Source organism: Lepisosteus oculatus, chromosome 9 (genome assembly GCF_040954835.1).
Source record: "Lepisosteus oculatus isolate fLepOcu1 chromosome 9, fLepOcu1.hap2, whole genome shotgun sequence".
Taxonomy (NCBI): domain Eukaryota; kingdom Metazoa; phylum Chordata; class Actinopteri; order Semionotiformes; family Lepisosteidae; genus Lepisosteus; species Lepisosteus oculatus.
The window spans coordinates 43,325,849-43,345,624 of record NC_090704.1 but is presented as its reverse complement, the minus strand read 5'-3'; positions in this window follow the sequence as shown (position 1 = coordinate 43,345,624).

Genomic DNA, 19,776 nt, shown 5'->3' with positions numbered 1-19,776 from the left:
AATCCTTTCAAAACAGCTGCTACACTCTTTAATTTAAACCTGGATGTGATTCATCCACCCTCTGGCTTTGCTGTCATCAGGTGTCAGTCTTCAACGATCAAGACATTCCTTGTAGGCCACTGAATATCTCTGACACCTTACCCTGTCATGAGTCTAGTTCAGACATGACCTCAGATGTCCTACTGGAGCGAAAGGGAAAATGTAAATTGGGAAAAGTAACAGTCTCAAATGTTTGGTGGCTAGTTCAGCAACTTCAAGATTCAATAATATCAGCTTAAAACATATATTCTCCTTATAGATCTTCTCTACTTCGTAATTTTGTTATTAATACATTTGCTGGCATTGGCATCTTGCATAGCCAATATGGTCACTGATTTCCTAAATATAATAAATATTATTTTTGAAACTGCTTTTCTTTTGTAATATAGTCTATGTTTATTAGATACTCATGTGGCCTAACAAGTGGTAGACAAGATTTCCATTAAATTAACCACTTGAAATGGGATGCCAGTGTTTAGGGTCTGAACATATAAAGATGCCAAAGGGTTTGTAAATGTAACGCACGTGTTAATTCACAATGCTTAAAATCATTGAAAGCTCTGACCTTATTTTTTAATATAAGAAAGTTTATTACTGTTGAGGCCGGTTATGTTCTGCCAGTAGTAGCCCTGTATTGAAATGATTGGAAATTGTTTTTTCCATTATTATCAGTGCTAGATAACATTGCACAGTTATTCTTGAAAGTGTACAGAAACATTGGCTCCAGTTTGAAAGGTTTTCTTTAACTAGCTATCTCATTTCGATTTACACTACATGCCTACAGTACGTCTCATTTTCTGAGTCAGTATTTATATGCAATCTAGAAATGCTGTTTGACTCTTGAATCAGAGAAAAGAAGATTAAAAACAAAAAGATGAGCAGGGAGTTCATTTCCAGGACTGCAAAGGGAGTAATTTGTTACATTCTAATCCATTAGAAACGCAAAGAAATGCTAGATAGAGTGCCCAGCTGAACTGACTTGTCATTGCTAGTTCTAAATCTCTGTCTATGAAAAACTGATGAGAGCTAGGCCCATTAAATCAAAGGACATCTCGATCCAAAGAGCATTTTTAAGAAATAAATGAATAAAAAGGGTTGGAATGTATCTGTAATTCTGATAAATGCATGTTATAGGCAATACGTTTTTGGGACAGTTTATGTATTGTACAGTGTTATGTATACTACTAAATACTAGCCAAAACCATTAAGTTTACCTGGGCTGTTTTCCACATCAATAATAAATTAATCCAGCTTTCCCTTGTGCAGGGTAAGCTGGAACCTAGAAATATGTCCAACTGCGAACCATAATTACAGAAGAGCTGGTTTCTGGTCGCTAAATCTCCCGTGCCATAAATGCTATGAAATAAGCCACTGAAAACACGCCAATCTTCAGGGGAGGTTGAAGACTAGTTCTCTCTGTTCATTCACCCTGTTCTTGGCTTTTTCCTGACACGTTTGACACCCATTGGCTGGATTTCGCGTGCGTGTATGCATGTGTGGAATGGCAGGACTCCACCTGGCAATTTGGCAGATTTTAAGAGACCAGTGAAGTCATGTGCTTAGAAATACCTGAAGCCTTAGTTTGTCATCCACTGAATAATGGGACAATTAACATACTGTGTGTACTGATGGCCTGCATGTGCTGGTAAGCCATTTCCATTCGGAAATAGGGAAGTTTGGAATTGCCGTGGTGTTTATCCTATGGGCATTGATGTCACTGTCTGGAGATGGTGATTAATGTCTGATTTTTTTCCAAATATTATATTTAGAGGTGCCTTTTTAATGGTTTTAAATGGGTCTAAGGTCATGCTGAATGTTTTGTTGGTAAAATGCTGTGGTTGAAACTAGTTTTAATGATCTATACAGAATAACCCATAGCTATCTGTTTCCTTTACTTGAAAATGTTTTGTTGTATTCATGGTAAGAGAGTACAGCAGTTGAAGTGTTGTGAGTCATATAATTACAAGGGACCAATTTTGTTGACAATAATAAGTGTTAGTAATGGCCTACCCAAGGCCAGTATACCTTATACTCATATCTTTGGCATTCCTGGACAAAGTTTTGTGGACAGAGATAAATGTGAGGAGAATTTTTTTTTTTTATGTTCTCGTGTGTCGTGACAGGTTGGATAAGAATTCTTTGATCTCTTTTTTTAAAGAGTTCTTTTTAATAAGTTGTCTGACTGATGAGTCATCTGGTGGTAGAGAAAACAATATCTTTGGAAGGCTGTGTATTTCGGTCATGTATCCTCAATTGCTTTCCTTGGCAAAAATCTGTGTTCTAATAGCAATGAACTTTAAGATCTGTGAGGTCATCCGTAATGATCTTGAGAACATATCTGTTCCCAGACTCCTTTTTGTAAGGAAATTGTCCCCTCATGATAACAAAATGACCTTTCATGAAATCCGTACAAATCCTCTTTAGCTGTCAAATTCTATATTTCAGACGTGCTGTGACATTTATCCAATATCTCCCTAAAGAAGAGACTTACTTTGTATCTTAATATCCTGAAATCTCATATCCTAAAGAGTAGATTTGTTTCCTTTGTCTTCTTCCATTGAGTCAAGATTATTCTTAAATGCTGGATTTTCTTCTTGAAAAACATTGAAATATGTGACCCTGAGTGACTCTTTAATTAGTATGGTGTGAGAGCTTTTTCCAGCAACCCCTCCAAACATATATAGGTGCTCATGCAATCTTAGAGGGAGATGGATACTCCTCCGTTGTGGAAAAGCAAGGATAAAGAAAAAGATTTCCTAACCATACAGGATCACTGGGAGGCTGCAACTGAGGAGCACAATTCAGTTTACGGAATTGGACAGAAACAGGCTCCCAGAGTTCATTTACTCAAGTGACATCGAATATTAACCATAATCTGTCAGATCAAAGAGAAGCAGCAGAATCCTATTCTGTTTATCCAGTTTGATCTTCACTTTTGACTAAGTGTAATAACATCGGAAACACTTAAACTCATTTTAAGCTTTTGTCACATCTATTACTTGCTTAAGTATTGGCCTTTATTTACTGAAATACTGCTTTTCTTTTTCGCATCTCAAGTCAAATTTTAATATTTTTTACTGAAATACAACTGTAGATTGTTGTCTTGAAATAAAAGACTGTTTTGTGAAACATCGTTGCCTTCTGTTGAGATTCCAGTTTGAAGTTTCATGGTTGCATCTGCTTGGAATAAATGGATATTGATGAGTAAATATTGAAATTCTCCTCCTATGGCCTGTTTTGGTTATTTAAAGAATAAAAATGATGATATCTTAGGCGACAGCCAAATGATAGTCTGTGTCTATTGCCGGCATGTTGAGTTTTGATTTATTTAAGTAGGAAACAATTAGATATAGTTTCCCTGGCAGGCATCATAAAATTTCTAGATACATTCCTGCGTATACAGTATGGCAACATTCAAAGAAAGTCTGTGCAGGTGGCAGCTTAGACTGCTTCCCCCCTAAGAAGATTTTAAAGGCCCACAAGCCTATCAACCTTTCTGTATTTCAGAACCATTCAGTCAGCAGATAAAAGTCTGAGAGTGTGGACTCATCTGCCACTGCTGCCTCTATCAGATAAAACTCATCATCAGATGAGTCTCATCTACACAAGGCTCACAAATGTCCAGTTACCCTCTCTCTCTGTCCAGCTTGCCGAGTTTTAATTATGGTCATTTATCTCAAAGATAAAAAAGCTCAGAGAAATGTGAAAACAGTCCAGTCATTTTCATAAAGACAGAAACCTGTTCTCTAAAAGTTTTTCTTTTCAGCAGAATTTGCTTTATTGCAACTTTATTGCTCTGTTCCTGTAACTGATCTTCACCTTCCCAGAACGTGCATCACAAAGAAAGATAGGTGGTCAATTATCACAGCAAATGGCTCAATACTCAAATCGTATTTTCATTTTTCATGCATCTGGTCAGCAGCGAAGGCATTTGAAAAAAAAAGCTACACAACTAATTTTGTTGATCTCAACGGTTTCTTTTTTCCACTTTAAATATGTGTACTCCGCACGTATACAGTGCACGTTTTTAGAAAGATCACTACAGTCATGCAACTGAAATTGCATCAGTTGAATTTTACATTTCTGTTTAGTTTTGCATTCTCCATGCAGGACTGTGTATCGGGCATTTCCTTTATAGATGAAAGTCTTGCTGATGAGCCGAGCCCTCAGGCTAAGGGTTTAAATATGTACACCACTTGTAGATAATACGATTTTCAAAGCTTTTTTATCTCAATAAAAGTAGTGTTCATGAGCAAGATAACACCTGATTATATTACAAATCTTCAGAAGAGCATGGTAACTTTCTAGCAGTGATGCACATTTGTTTACATTCATAAGCTGAAGCATATAGATTTATCACTGTGAAGTGCTTGCTTGGTCTAACATTTTTTTGGCAGAAAAACCTCTTTGCAAGATAGGAGAAGTAGAATCATTTGCAACACAAGGCAGAATAAGCATGTTAGCTGCAGTGTGCAGTATATATGTGCAGTACTTACTTTTTTGCTAAAAAACGAATCTCTGGGAGCAGGGCTAAATTATAATTAGACCTTTGCATGTAATTAATAACAAATACAACTAAAACTAGAATTTCTCTTTCAATTGCAGTAAAACATGGATCTCTGCATTCAGGTTTTTTGGTCTATGTGTATTTTAACTGCCTCCCTGAAGATATCCAGTGTTCAGTACCCTAGAAAAAAAAATTAATCAACTTTCATCTTGTACTGTAAGAAGGATTAGGGCGGAAGTTACATCATTTCAGTTTCCAGTCTAAAGTGGATGTAGTGGTCAGAATTCCTATATGTATCTAACTACAGTACATATTTGCATTTATTGATATAAAAATATGAAATAATAATAATTTCCTGCCTAAACAAAGTCTAAAAAAAATGAAAACGTTTTTCTCTTATTGCCTTATGAGGGCCCCTATGTTGGATTGAATCAGGGCTTTTTTACCTGGAGGATCAGGTACCCCTAGAGGTCTTCACAGACACCACAGGACCCCAGGCATTTTCCTGGGGATCCCCACAAACAAGTAAGACCTCCTCTCCTAACCAAGTCCAGCTCTGTATACATTTTTTTTGCTTTGACAGTAGGTCTTCCTGCTGTTCTGCTTTTGTTATTTTATTCTTGATAATGGCATTGTTTTAGTTACAGGTTTAGTTTGGTTTTACATTTAAATTGGGGAGTCTTATACAGAAAGAAGATCTCTTCAAAAAGGAGTCTTCCAGGCATAAAAATTCGAAATCCCGTCTGGCTGAAAAGAATACCTGTGCATTATACTCCCCCTAGTGGAAAGTTAACATTTACTTCTGCTGAGATGTTTTTTTATGTTTACCATATTGCAACTTGAAATGCTGTAGATTGTCAGCAAAAAAGATGAAAAAAAGACATTTCTTAATTGTTTAGGAATTCCATTAGAAACCAGGAATGTTATATTAACAGACAATTATCTACTGCTGTTTCACTTATTTTTACCCATAGTGTAACTGCAAACACAATTAAGCAAAACACAGTGTACGTGTAAATGCTGAAGCCTCAAAGCAAATAATAAATTTAGATATATATATATTTTAGATATATTTTGAAAAGAGTTCCACTATTCAGAGTTAAAAACATCCAATATTCCTTTTTAAAAAAATATGAAGATTTGTTTTTATTAAACAAAGAATGGCCATGTTTTTGTTTCCTATAAAAGTGTCACCAGGCAGGTGATCAAAAGAATGTTGTTCAGGTGAAATATTCAACAGATCTCACACAACACCATTGGGGTGGAAATTATATGTAGAAGAATAATTTCTAATCTTTTGATGAATAATAATTCATGAATGATAATTTTGGCTCTCTTATTAGCACGTGTGTGCCTGCTGATCATTCCTTTGTGCCTCACATATGCAGAGTAAGGCAGTGCAGGGCAGAAGACTTGGTCTTCACGCAGGTTTTGGAGGATGCTGGGCATCGTGGTGTGTGCTTGCAAAGCTGCCCCCTGGGGGGAGCTGTTTGCTTTAATGGGGCTCCCAAGAGAGTAACTCGCAGAGGTCTCCAAAGAACATGTGCGCTTCGATAAAGATGTTCCTTAAACAGAAAGATCATCACCCCGCCCTTCTGCCTTTCCACAGCTCTCCAAAGCACACTTTGTCAGAGCCTCGCTACATGTTCATCTCCAGGACTCACGTTTCCTAGGCTGTGCCCATGAAAGTTGTGCCTTTGTGTATGAAGTGCAGCCTGCAGCCAAAGTGACAGGTCTTGTATGCTGATGATGCATTGTTTCGTTGCTCAAGCTAGTAAAAGTATGTGGCCATTTCCTTGCAAGGGCAATCCATTATCCATACAGTGATTGTACAGATGGGCTTTCTGAAAATACATCTTATATTAATCAAGGAGCAGACAGTGCTCTAAAAGCAGTGCATGTTTTATAAATCACCATGACGAGAAGACACTTGGAGATCAAATTATTTTTTTTCAAGTTAAATAGCTTTAAAAGACAGTCAGACGCATCTCTCCTCATTATATGATTAGCCATGACCCAGAATTCTTTTACCCAAATAAGCAAGTTGATTGGTTGTTTTAAACAAGTTTCCGATGCATTTATTCTCATATTTCCCCCTAAGTAAGCTTTGTAGAATTCATTAAGCCAATTTGTTGTGCTTTGTTTTGTATTTGACTACAATTTGATGCCTGTAAAATGCTTCCCATCTTAATAGAAATTATTTGATTGCCATTCGGGGTTGCCTAATGTTCACTTAGTCTAGAAAGATCTGCATTTGGAATTGAACAAGTTTTGTTTTCCTCCTTGCTTTTCTAAATTGAACCAAACTAATCTGGGGCCTGGAATTTAGCGTCGGTGGAAAATTTTGATTAATGCTGTGTTGTAAAATGAGCAGCAATAGTGCCCCAGAGCAGGAATAGAATAACTTCCCTTTTCTTGTTTTCACACCTGCTCTGTGCCTTTCCAGAGTCCTTTCTGAATGCTGCACTGAGCTGACATGTCTTGTATTCTCATTCACATCTATGTGCACCACAGACTTGGGGAGGTTTTGCCATTCTAAATAGCCTATAATGACAACAAGGGGAGAGGGTCCAAATATTTGTATTAACACCTCAATTGAAAGCAGTGAAAAGATTAATGGAGGGGCATCACAACATCGTAGCAGGTGGGGTTGGCTACTTTGAATGGATCTTTAGATGAACTAGAGCCCCAGGTGGAGTCTGAAGGCAAGTGGGAACTGATGAGCCCAGCTATGTTGCGACTGGGTGCAAAGAAATTGAGCAGCACAGATTAATGGGACCTAAAATAGAAATTGCAAAGAGAAGGATTATGAGGCCAGTCCAGGGGGGAGAGAATTTAGTTTTCATTTTTTGACTACTGCTTGCAGACTGTTTTGATACTTAACAGGCCAATGTCTCAGACTGTTTGCTCTGATGAGCCAGTGAGGTTAAACTACCAATGCAATTATGGCTCAGAAACCGAGATGTGGGTTGTCAATAGTCATACAACACTGGCTTATCTAGACCTGTGTAGTGTATCACAGTGAAGAGTGTATCGCTTCCTACACAAGAATCATAGCATGCATGTTATTGCTTAGGAGACAAGATATCCGCAATATGTGGTGTGATTCTGTATGGACACTTAACGACCTTCATAATTTCTCCTCCTTCTTAATTGCTGTAAATCACTGGTTGTGACCAAAAGATAACTCTTTGGCTCACTGTAAAGTTCTGATAATGGAGGACAATGCAAAAATAGGTGCTCTTAAAAAATCACTGATTGATCTCGTGAGTGAATGATTCAACAGCACAGCACTCACTGTGTTCTTTTTTTGTCCAAGTTTTTTTTTTAACAGTGACGATTTTAATAAGTGCTAATGGATATGAGAGCCATGGCACAGATAACTGAGACAGACCATTATGGCTCAAATATTGGATTTCGACAAGCAGAGAAAAAGCAGTTATTAGCCTGCGCAGAAAAGTCATTTGGGCTGGGTAATATCTGGGATCAACTTTTCCATTAAATTGCTCGGGGATTTGAGAAGGAAGGTGAAATTGATTAACACACCATTGGCACTGACAGCTAAAACACTCAGAAGAATGGCAGTTGTTTTAAACTGTAGTTACAGTTTTATCACCATGGTTGCTGTACATGGCACGACCCTGAAAATGAAATACAACACATGAATGAATAAAAAAATGCTTAAATGCAAAATGGGTCTCTGCACATGAACATAACATTTTAAGAGCTCTAAACTCTGTTTGAAACAAAGCACTTGTGTTTCTTCTTAATGAAATAAACAGAGGGATCAGTGACTAGAAGTATATCAGGAAAGGTCTGGACAACAGTAAACTGAGAGTAAAAAGGTTCTCCCAAAGGAGCAGTAAAGGACAGATGCCCCTTTTTGCATTGGAATTTCCAAAAGGCCGTCTTTAAAACAAAAGTGGCAGCAACGGGTCCCATATCTTTTACCATCAAGAAAGAGACATTAAGCATGGCTTTTCCCTTTAAGAAAATGAGAAAGACAAGTATTCCGGTGCAATACACAAATTTTCGTTCTCTGGTACTAGAATAAACAATGTTTGGCCTGGATTTTTGAGCAACTTTAAACAGCAGTGTAATTGAGCACGCTTCAGATCAGTGCTTATTTATGCACTAGAAAAGGTTTCAAGCAGAAACTTATCATATCTGCTCTTTATACTAGTCTAACTGTACCAAAGCCTTTAATAAGTCTGTAATCAGTTGGTTTCTTCGGGGATTTGCAATTATGTCTCACATTGGCACCCATTCAGTACAAGTTTGAGTGACAATATTCCTATTAACGTGTTTTTCCTCCCGCTCTCTTTTAGATTAGGCTTGCACTTAATCCCAACAAGAAGTCAATTATAAATCTTATCGGTGGGATCGCATTTTGAGTTAATCATTCTGAAAGAAGAGAGAAGGAGGAGGAGGACGAGACAGAGGGGAGGGGAGGGTGGAGGCTGGGTGTCGCATCTGATAACGGCACACAAGAAGGGGATATCTCGCCTGCCGCTGTGCTCAAAGACATCAAATGCCTCGCACTGGCAGAGCAAAAGGGGGAGAAAAGAACATCAGCATGGAGGCATCACAAGCTGAAGAGGCTGGCTAATTTTGTGGCTCATTTTCCCAGTCCTTTTTCTTGGGAAGTCAATAAAAGAGAGTGTCACATTTAATGCGCTGGGGGTTTCTAGCAACTACTTTAATACAAAGTGGTGGTGAACCAGCAGGCTTTGTGAGCCCCTGTGATAAGACAATTCAGAAAGAAAGCCTGGCTCGTTGCTCACTTTTCTTTTTCTTGTTTGTTTCCTTTTAAAAATGTATTTTTATTATTTTTTTCTGATTATTACTTGCACTGAACCATATGCAAATGTGCCCTGACAGGGCGAATGAAAGTCATGAAAGGGTTCGCTCCCTGAATATTAATGCGAGTGATTTAAACTTCTGAGACCTCAGCGCGGGATAAATTTCGAGGCATGGAATTGCAGACAGTAACAGGATTAGGTTGCTGGGCTAACAGGCTGGAGCCCTGCTCTAACTTTAGTGTTTTTCAGGCTCCCTAATGAGGAGTTTGCTTTGAGGTGCCTGATGCAGAACAAACCTATTGCGTTTTGGTGCACAGCGTTCAAGAAGTGAGACTGAGAGGCACATACGGGACAGGAGATCCCCACTCTTTATTAAAAGGTGTGGAAGTTAATTAGCCCAATTAGTCAATTATAGTCAGCTGATACATAAATTCTGGCTTCTAATGTTGAAAAGAGCGATTTAAAATTGCTGATTATGTCACTTTGAAAGAGCTGTCGAGCAATTAGCCTGTAAGTGTTGGGGCCTATTTCATTTAGTCGTTTGTGGTTTCTTCCCCATCTCTGTGCACTCCATGCAGTCCCTGAAAAGCTACAACTGCTGCCATCATCCAGTTTTTCTTAGTCCTCTGTGTTGCAGAGCACCATAGCTTATCTCCGGAATTCATGTTCTCATTATTGGTAATGGTTTGTCATTAAGGCAACGTTTGGGGGGCGAGGAGGAGCTGACGCGGCCAGGAACTGCACATTAGCCATCGGTATCTCCAGCGGGGCGCGGGCATGGCTTCAGCAGGTGCCTCCGTGCCGATTCCTGTCTGCAGTCTAACGGTCGCCGCCGAGTCTGCCCAAAGAGAAGAGCAGCTGTTTGTCTTTTTGCGGCGGGGCCCGGCCGTGCTCTCTGTTCAGCCCCCTTGGATGCCAGGAAGGACAGACAGTGCTCCTGTCTTAGCAGTAATCTCGTCTAATTTCCTTACAGTAACCCGATAGCCACTGTCCAGGGCGAGACGACAGCTTGCCTCAAAGCCACAGTCGCTCCCATGTCCTGCCCTCTGCTGCCCATTCATCTATTAGACCCACATTAGATTTGTCAGCAGGCGGGATCATGAAACAGGGGCTTGTCTTAGGATGTTCTGATCAGTCACAGCTTCAATCGCAGGCCTCTCGAGCACCTGTTTTCACACAGGGAGGGCAGATATCCTCTCGCCTACAGAATACCCATACTTGCCTACAGAATCGTTTATTTTTAATTGCCAGGGGGCACTTGGCAGGAATGCGCTCTGATGTTGCAACAACCTCTTGGATCAATATTACGCTCATGCACACACATTACACTGCTCTGACTAATACATGTATGTCAATCTGAATCAGTTTGTTTACTAGAGCCATGAACACCTTTTCTGTAACCCGATGCGGCAGTTGAGAACATAACCTCATTCACGTTGTATTTGCACATGAACATTGCATTCAGAATTTTATAAAGTATTAAATAATATTATATGTTATCGACTGAAACAAGGAGTTATATAAACTCTAGTGTGATTGTCTGTATTGCTATAAGTTGCCTATAGGGATTTTTGTTCTTCAAGGATATTTTAAAGCAACTGTTTTTTGCTTAGAGGGATCAGCAGCGTTGACCTAGCTAACGCTGACCTAGATGGAAGAAGCTATCTGAAACAGATTATGTCAGACAGGGCAAAATGAGACAGATTAACTGTGGTGAGTTCAGATTTTTTGGTGGTCCTCCATTCCTTGATCAGCACTGGCCAGGTTTTACACCACTTTCATTAGCAGCCAATGCGGGCTGGTAAAGAACCTGTTTGTTCAAAGTAAGAAGATGAAATCCATCTTTGCCAAAAACAGCCTTTACCCATCTGGGAGAGTGAAAATGATGCAAGGCCTGCCTGCCAGCCAAGTGGCCTCTTGTGTTATAAGAAGAATTTGGTGAACCTATAGGGATGGATCTGCCTCTGCAGCCCGACGAGAACTGATGAATCACAGCCCATCATCCTGGGCTGTTTTGACACCTTCATTATAATGATATTTATCACTTTTGTGGTGCACCTCTGTGGTACAAACACCCATTTCTTATCCAAGTCTCCTCCTTGCTTCCAGGCCGCTGTTCATCTATAACAATCTAGATATCACGCGTGCATAGGGAGGGCTATGTGGAGACGTGAGTGCATAATAGTATGAGCACTTGCATCTATGAGGCCTGTGTTGGTTTCTGAAATTTGAACAGATCAATTGAGTTGGTCTAATGAATAAGTAATAGGTTTATTCCATGCTGAAAAGAGAAGAAAACACAACTGTCACGGATGTCGGAAGAGCAAGCCGTGGAATGGCCAATAAAGACCCTATGCGTAGCGGTAAAAGGGGTCAACACGGAGGTTAGCCCAGACTCAGGGGTTCAGACGATGGTGGTAAAGGAACCTATGCCCTCAGGCCACGGACAGGAGCGACCTGGTGCTAGGCGGGTCTCACGACATCTGTACCCTCAATGTCGAGCCAGGAGCAGAGCAGACACAGGAAGTAAATAGGCTACACAACAAGACACACTGGAAAGACATGAATAATCACAGGGAACTAGGAACAGGGCAGAAGTAGAGCACCCTCCTACTGTAGGTGTACAGGGTGTGACAACAATGTTTCGGCCGTGGAGCATTCTTCAGGTGTGTCCTGAAAAGCTGAAGAAGGCTCCACGGCCGAAATGTTGTGTTTTCTTCTTTCTTCTCTTTTCAGCGTGGAATAAACCTTTTACTTGTTCCGTTGCAGCCTACACATGCTGACCCACCTAGTCTAATGAATGACCAACATCCCTTGACTAAGGTGTGGATAACATTTCCACTAATGTAGTATACTTCTTCACAAAAATATGCATCTCTCTCAGGCCAGCACCAACTGAACAAAAAACGTAAGTACTACCAACCATATGAGCTACAGTATATGGGCCAAATGGCCTCCTCTGATTGTGACTTTTCTTATGCTTGCAAAGAAATACATTTGATTTGACCCTTCCCCTTTTTATGAAATGTGTCAAAGACTTTTTACGGGCTTCAAAACACAAGCTTTACACACACAGCCCTTGTCAGGGAAAGCTTGCCATGAGAGATTTCTATCCAGGTTTGCACTTGGGAAGAACAGGACCGCCCCAAAAATTTTCAAGCCTGAGCAAGCTGATGTGTGCAGGAGCCACTGGAAAGCTGTCTTACTGAGATAAGCCTATGGCATTTTCATTGCCAGGCACCCAATCAGCCATTATCATAAGAAAGAGCAGGCATCTAGGAGACATCCTAGGCTATGATTTATGTTCAAAGTTGGGATTATCAATCCGGCAGCAAATCCCTTCAAACAAGCCTCCAGATAAAAGGGAGTAACATTCAACAGATAATATGAGTTCAAGTCAGCATGCATCAGTGTGCAGTAACTCTGAACTCTTCCTACACTCTTCTGTCCTGGACAGTCTCTTTAGCTCATCCTTTTCGTAGCTAGGAAGTGCACTAATGGGTCACTGCCTGTTGAAGAAGCCGACGGAGTGTTTTTAATGGAGAAGGGTTTTGGGAATGTTCTGGGAAACGCTGTAGGAGCTAAGGGTTTACTTCTGTTGTCAAAACCCTAAATCAAACAGAGGCAAGCACTGAAACTGAGCTGCTTTGGAATGTGTGAGGGACATGTGACTTGTTTGGTCAACTTGGAATCGCTTGGAATTTCATTTACACTTAGGGAGAGAGACAAAAAATAAGTAATACGACTGCAGAAAGAGAGCAAAGATTTTTTTTTATTTAGAAAATATATATACACTGAAACATATACACTCTGCGACTAATTTGCTCTTTAGGAAAACTGTTGGCAAGTTGCCCATGTAATTAAATTTAGTATGTGGAGGACAGTCAGGCCACAGGGAAAATAAGGACCCCTGTCTTGTCTTTCTGAGAACAAAATGTAATCCCATATTTTCCTCTTTGTTGCTGGTTGAATTTTTTTAAAATAAATTAACCATGTTTAGCAAAAGTCTTTTTTAATGTGGAGAACTTTTAAAGGTATGATTAAAATCATGTTTTCACAGTGAAATTAAATACAGTGGCTCATGGTTTTTTAAAGACTGTGCTTCTAATCTGCTTGAAAACAGGACAGATTGCCCGGTTTTTACTTCAAAGAATGTGGGCAATCAAGGTAGTTTCCCACTAAATGGTAGTTTCTGTCACAATAGCAAATAATACTTTTTTAGTGCCTCAAAATATAAACTGATATGTGACACTGATAACACTTTGAAACCTCTCCTGTAGCGGTAGAGCTGTAAAAAGATCTTTAATGAGGTTTTCTCGATGCTTCAGAAATCTTGCATGGTTTTAAAATTTCATAATTTCACATTCTTGGGATAATGCAGTTTTGACCATTTTAAAATTGCAAGTTCAGTTTATTTTATTGCCATTCAGGTTATTTAAGCATATCTTGTCTTTTCTGCCTTACAGTGGCTTCTACATTTTAGATATGTTCATTCGCAGTTAATATAGGCATTGTGGAGTAAATTCTACTTTTGCTAAAGTTGCTCAGATAACCTGGAGAGCACAGTAAATAGCTGCAGAAGATTCCAGTCTGGTCATTTTAAAACTTTTCTGAGAGATTAATTTTGATGTGAGGTAATTGTTTGCTGAGTGTGTTGACTTCAGCCCAGTATAGCATGTTCCTCTTGTCTCGGTATTTTTTTGGCTTAATCTGAGTACTGTATTCTTAATTGATAATATAAGAAAACTAAGAAAATAATCCTCAATATAAACAGCTCAATTTTTCTTAGGTAACTTTATTAGTGGTTCTCACCTTATAATTATTCTTTGTTTTTGGTACCTGCATGCAACATTCTGCTCTCCTTTACATTACATCTATCATCAATAGGGGTCTTAACCGAGTCTTTAGTTGTGAGTCTTCAGACTGAGTGTAGTCTTCCTGAAATGTATTTGTAACATCTACAAAATGTGCTCCTCCTAATAGTCCTTCTATTTGGATATGTATTTGAAAAGTTGACTAGTTTATTAACTACACCTTAATCTAGATCATTGATGTAAATGAGGAAAAGTGGTCCTAATAGAGATCCCTGTTGTACTCCACCAATGTCATCACAGCCTTATCAGTTCTCGTTGTTCAACCAGGTCTTAATCCAAAGGCATGCATTACCTGGAATGTCTGCTTTGTGTAATTTATAAAATAGCCTCTTATGATGAGCTTTATCAAAATTCTTCTAAAAAAACTAAAAATGCCATTTGTATATTCTGGTTGAATGAATTGCAGCTGTTGCTTGTTCAAAGAGCACTAACAAGTTATTAGGTTACAAAGCAAGTTATTAAGTAATTTTCCATATTTTCTCATTTTTCCTTTAGTTTTTTATTAAAAACTCAATGTAGCTAAATAAGATTAGTCCTCGCTTGATTCATTGTTTGCTCTTTACCAATAAGTTTCAGTACTTTCTAATGCATTTTTAAGTATTCAGAGTTTAAAAAAGCAATTGCACCATCTGCTTTTGCAACTCTGTCTTGTGTTATTTCAAAAACAAAACATATGTTTCCCTCTTAATAAGTTTCTTTTTTCTAATGTAATGATGGTAATCAAGTGATTAATAACAGCTTAACTACAGCTGCAGTCATAAAACAACAGCATCTGGACTAATCCTTAGAGATCTTCCGGTTATGAAGCTGGTGGTTTTGTTACTACATACATGGTGTTTATTGTACAAAACCTCATGAGTCAGAACTTAACTTAAATTGCACTGCTGTACATGACTCTATCGTTTATAATTATTATATCTACTGTATGTTCAGAAACAGCCCTAACAGAAAGATTCTGGAATGTCAAACTAAGGCAAGATCACGTTAAAAACGAGGTCAATTCTTCCAACAAGAAAAAAACAAACAGATTTAACACTGACAGCAAATAAGCAGTGTTGTAAAATTAGAAACACAATTACCAATCTTCCAAAATGATCCTTCCAGCTGTAATCGCACATACCTTTGAGAGCAAGCTGTACTTAAATGAATGCAAAAAGCATTGGTAGTAACAGTGTGATAAGTAGCTTGATGGTACAAAAGCAACTTCTATCAAGTTTAGTCTAAAATATTACATGAAACACAACCTGTTCTGCTATTTCGGGTGTCATTATGCTACAGTTATCCTTCTCTTCTATGTCTTTTTGTGATGAGCTTTTTTAATAGGTACATTTTATGTTTGGAAGAAGCAGCACATGATGCCTTACAGTGTCTGACAGTCTCCTATTCAAGTGTGGGAACCTGTGGAATGCAGAGTTCCATGTGCAAACTGTCTAAAAAGGAGAGGGCCCACTGACATCAGGAAAAGGAATGCTGAGGCTGCCAGTGCTGAGCATTTATCCTCTTAGCTGCAGTAATGCCAGCTAGGCAAATCCACCTGTGCCACGCTGACAAATCAGCACACCTACAAGAGGGAATACCTGCATGATCTTTTAAGCACTTAAGATAGAACGGTGAAAACACAACTAGGATATCCATTTGTAAATGGTTATCAGAATATTTTGTGTTTTGAAGTATACTTTGAAGCAAACTCTAAATGAATGAGACAGAATTTAAGCCATGCATAAGACTATATTGTAGGTTATAGTCGGTGGTAATTCAGAAAAGGTAGGTCTCATTTCTAAATGTTCAAAGCATAGCAGAAGAATGGTTACAAAGTCATGGCATGACATTTTAAGATACAGACAACCTGAAATTTAAATTCATAAGGGACTCAAGATCAGCACTAATATGTCACGAGCTAATTGTGACCAGCATTCCCAAACTGAGAGAGCACCATTGGCTGAGGTTTAGTGAGGGTGATGTGCTTTTAAGTAACACAGTGACCCCTGCAGTCTTTCGTGGGATTGCTGTGTTGTGGTGTTGTCAATGAGGAATGCATCTCTTCCCCTGTTAGACCTGAAACTTTGCTATGGGGCTGTGTTGTCTTGTTGATTTTAAGAGAAGAGAAACTAGTAAGACCTCATTTAGAATGTTGTGTCCAGTTTTGACCACCATACCACAGAAAGAATATTGTAGCCTTAGAAAGAGTTCAATGAAGAGCAAGATTTATTCCTCGTCTCCCGAATCTAGAGGTGCTGTAATATACTGCAGTACTTACAAGTCAACAGTGTTAAATGTCTTCAGTCTAGAACAAAGGAAATCGAAAAGAAATTTAATTTAAGTATATAAATTCCTAATTTCCTAAATATATTTCAAGTAGATCTAGGCTACTGTTTCACAATAGTGAAGTAAAGACAAAGAGTCACAATTTGAAACTAAAAGGGAATTCGGTTAAAATGGAAAACAGGAAATGTTTCTTTACACAGTGAGCAGTAGGCTACCTAGGCAGGTGGTTGAGGCCTAAACTATAGACTTCTTCAGGAAATGACATTAGACATGAATGAATGAGATGACACTAGAATGACTTAACTGCTGGACTACCAGACAACTAAGATGCACTGAATGGCCTTGATGATCTTATGTGCAATTATCAAATATCAATTTACAGGTCAGTCAGGACCAGTGAAGGTATCTTTGTTGAGTTCAGTGTATTTACAGACATTAATTGGATCTTCCCTGCGCCTCGAATGAACTAGTAATTCAAAGAAAAGGAAACTCCTTTCTAAGTCTTCTATTAATCAATCAAGAAGCAATCCCCCTTTTGACAGTTCACATTTAGTAAACCTGTGTATCATATTACTTTTATTCTTTGACAGTGAAGCAGAGAAGTGTGGCAGCTCAGTTTCATTTGCTACAGATTATCAAGACATGTTCATGTTCCTTTTTAACTTTCCTCTGTAGAATTTTGCCAGGTCTTGCCTTTAGCGATGTTGCTCTTTTTTCTCTCGGATGTTAGCTCTGAGAACACATACGGTCTCAATCAAGCTTACAGGTTCAAACTGGACGCAGGGTGATTTACTTTTTCACTGTAAACAAATAAAGACTTTTGGCTTGGTTGCTCCTTAATTATTAAATATTTCTCTGATAATCTTCCCATGCCTCACCCAGACTTGTCTGTTTTGACCTTGCCTAGATCTCATGTTTTAGCCATGTATTACTATACTTTCTGTGCCTTAAATTTACAGCTTTGACACTAAATTAATTTTAATTACAGGCTCTAATTTCTGTAGTCTATATTGTATTATTTCATTTGTTGTATTGTGATGAATTATTGCACTAACTGTTTACTTTTGGTTTATATTGCTATTACATTATGCAGCAGTTTTGCCCTTAAAAATAGTTAATTTTTGATAGTGCATTGGTCATTTTAATGTAAATAGTTTTGTCAAAGGCAACTGCTAAACAAAAGGAATAATAATAATAACTAACATTAAAATTTACATTCCTTTCCTCTTAGCAATGGTCCTGATAAATGTGTTGAACTCTTTGGTGCAGCACTGTGAAATTCAAGAAAAACCCAGTGAAAATTATGTTAAGAGGTGAATCTAACATCTTAACATCTCTTAATAGTTTACGTAAAGTGTCTGTTCCATAGTAAGTTTAAGTATATGAGTAGTTTACCCAATGGAAAATCAAACCCAATGTGATTTTATGTATTGTAGCTGCTGCCCACAGAACCATAGAATAGATTACACGGAACAACAATTTAACTAAAGAAAATCAATGTTCCCATTTCTTGCTGAAGGGAACTTTTTTACATTAAAACTATAGTTATTTTAGTGTGAAAAAAAATCTGATCGTATGTGAAATGTTATATCATTAAAGTCTAATATTGTTGTCATTTGGATGCTAAAACTATGCAATTACACTGATGCGGTACATTTTCATGTACATTGGTGCATTGACTTTCCAGAGTAATACTTGAAATTGTAAAAGGCCGATATGCACCTTCGCAGCTATAATGACATCATGGCAGTGTAAAACTCTGAGGCTATTTCAAGGTACAAAATATTTGTGATTAGAATCATGAAAAAACTCTTCATCACTCATCCATAAAATGAAATTTGCTTCTGTGTGAGAGGAGACTGTTGGAGGTGATTCTGCATCAGTTAGAACAAGTGACACTATGTCAAACACAGTCCTCTGACTGACTTGCTGTTTGCTTTGAAATGCTGTTTGCTTTGAAGGTTGCCAAAGGCGTGCCTCCCTATTTTTTTCTAATTACGCAGACTCCCGAAGTTGGACATTACTGATTCAAAAAGGAATACCACTGTCACTACACCACAGTCCACATTTCATGGGCTTGAACAATACCATGGCCTGAAGTCTTACTCTTCCCTGATTTCAGTTTTATCCCCAAAATAAAACTTTTTACGTTTTTAAGGATGCAATCATGCAGAGTTAGAATAAAACAATGGAGAAATTTGAAGATGGAAAATATGCAAATTTGGAAGAAAGAAATTGAGATTTTGGCTAGAATTATACCATGGCATCGAAACCCAGACTAGTGACTAGAGCTACAGTATTCTACTCTCACACACACATTTGCACACAAAGAAACAAATACACTCTTGTCCAAAGATATACACTTGCTCAGGCACGCCTGTATAGTTTAATACCATACTCGTAAAATAAGATCACTTTAGAATAATGTTGTTTTAAACACAACAGCAGTTTCTAACTTCTGTGCAAGTGTCCCTAGAGTAGAAGGAGTCATAGAATCCCAACATGTTCATAAACTGTTGATTAAGGATAGTTAATTTGATGTGCTACCGACACGTTTAAAAAAATCCCTGATTTTTGGCTCCTAATGAGTTGTAATCCCATTTAAAATCCCTTTCCTTCAACATGACTAATCAGAGGTAAATATTTGTACTTGCTCCTAGAGCATGGTGGGTTGGGATTTGCTTAATGAGCACCACAGAGATTTTCCTACATTAACTAGAATAAATATGAGCTCGTCTGCTATTAGCCACTGGTTGTTTGAGTTTTTTTTCTCTTATTTTTCTAAACCAGAAATGTGAAGATGCTGCAGCTGTGTGTGAAAGCAAGGACAACAGTTGTTGTTATACCTCTTTGATAAATATTTAACATAGTGGTTTTCTTTTCAGTAAGGTTTCTGATCAGACAATCTGATGTTTGGAGAAGGGTCTCTATGGTGATTGGCACATGCATTCCAGGTACATGTGTTGTTGTTTTTTTTGCATTATTGGCTAAATAGAAGGAGGAGGTTTTCCACAACAATGTAGGTGGAATTTTATTTTTTAAGAGTATTGGAAGTTTTACTGCATGAGTATTCTCATATTTACACTTCTTATAAATATATCTTAAAATCACAGTGTTGTAAAGAGATTTTAGCACCACATTTCCTTTTTGTACTCAGACATCTGGTCCTGTTCATCTGCTTCTTACACCAGAAACTAAGGATATAGCAATAGTGTGTCAAGGCTTTCAGCTCTCATCAACCTTGTCTCATAAACTGAACTCTGTCAGAAGTGTGGAAAACATAGTACAG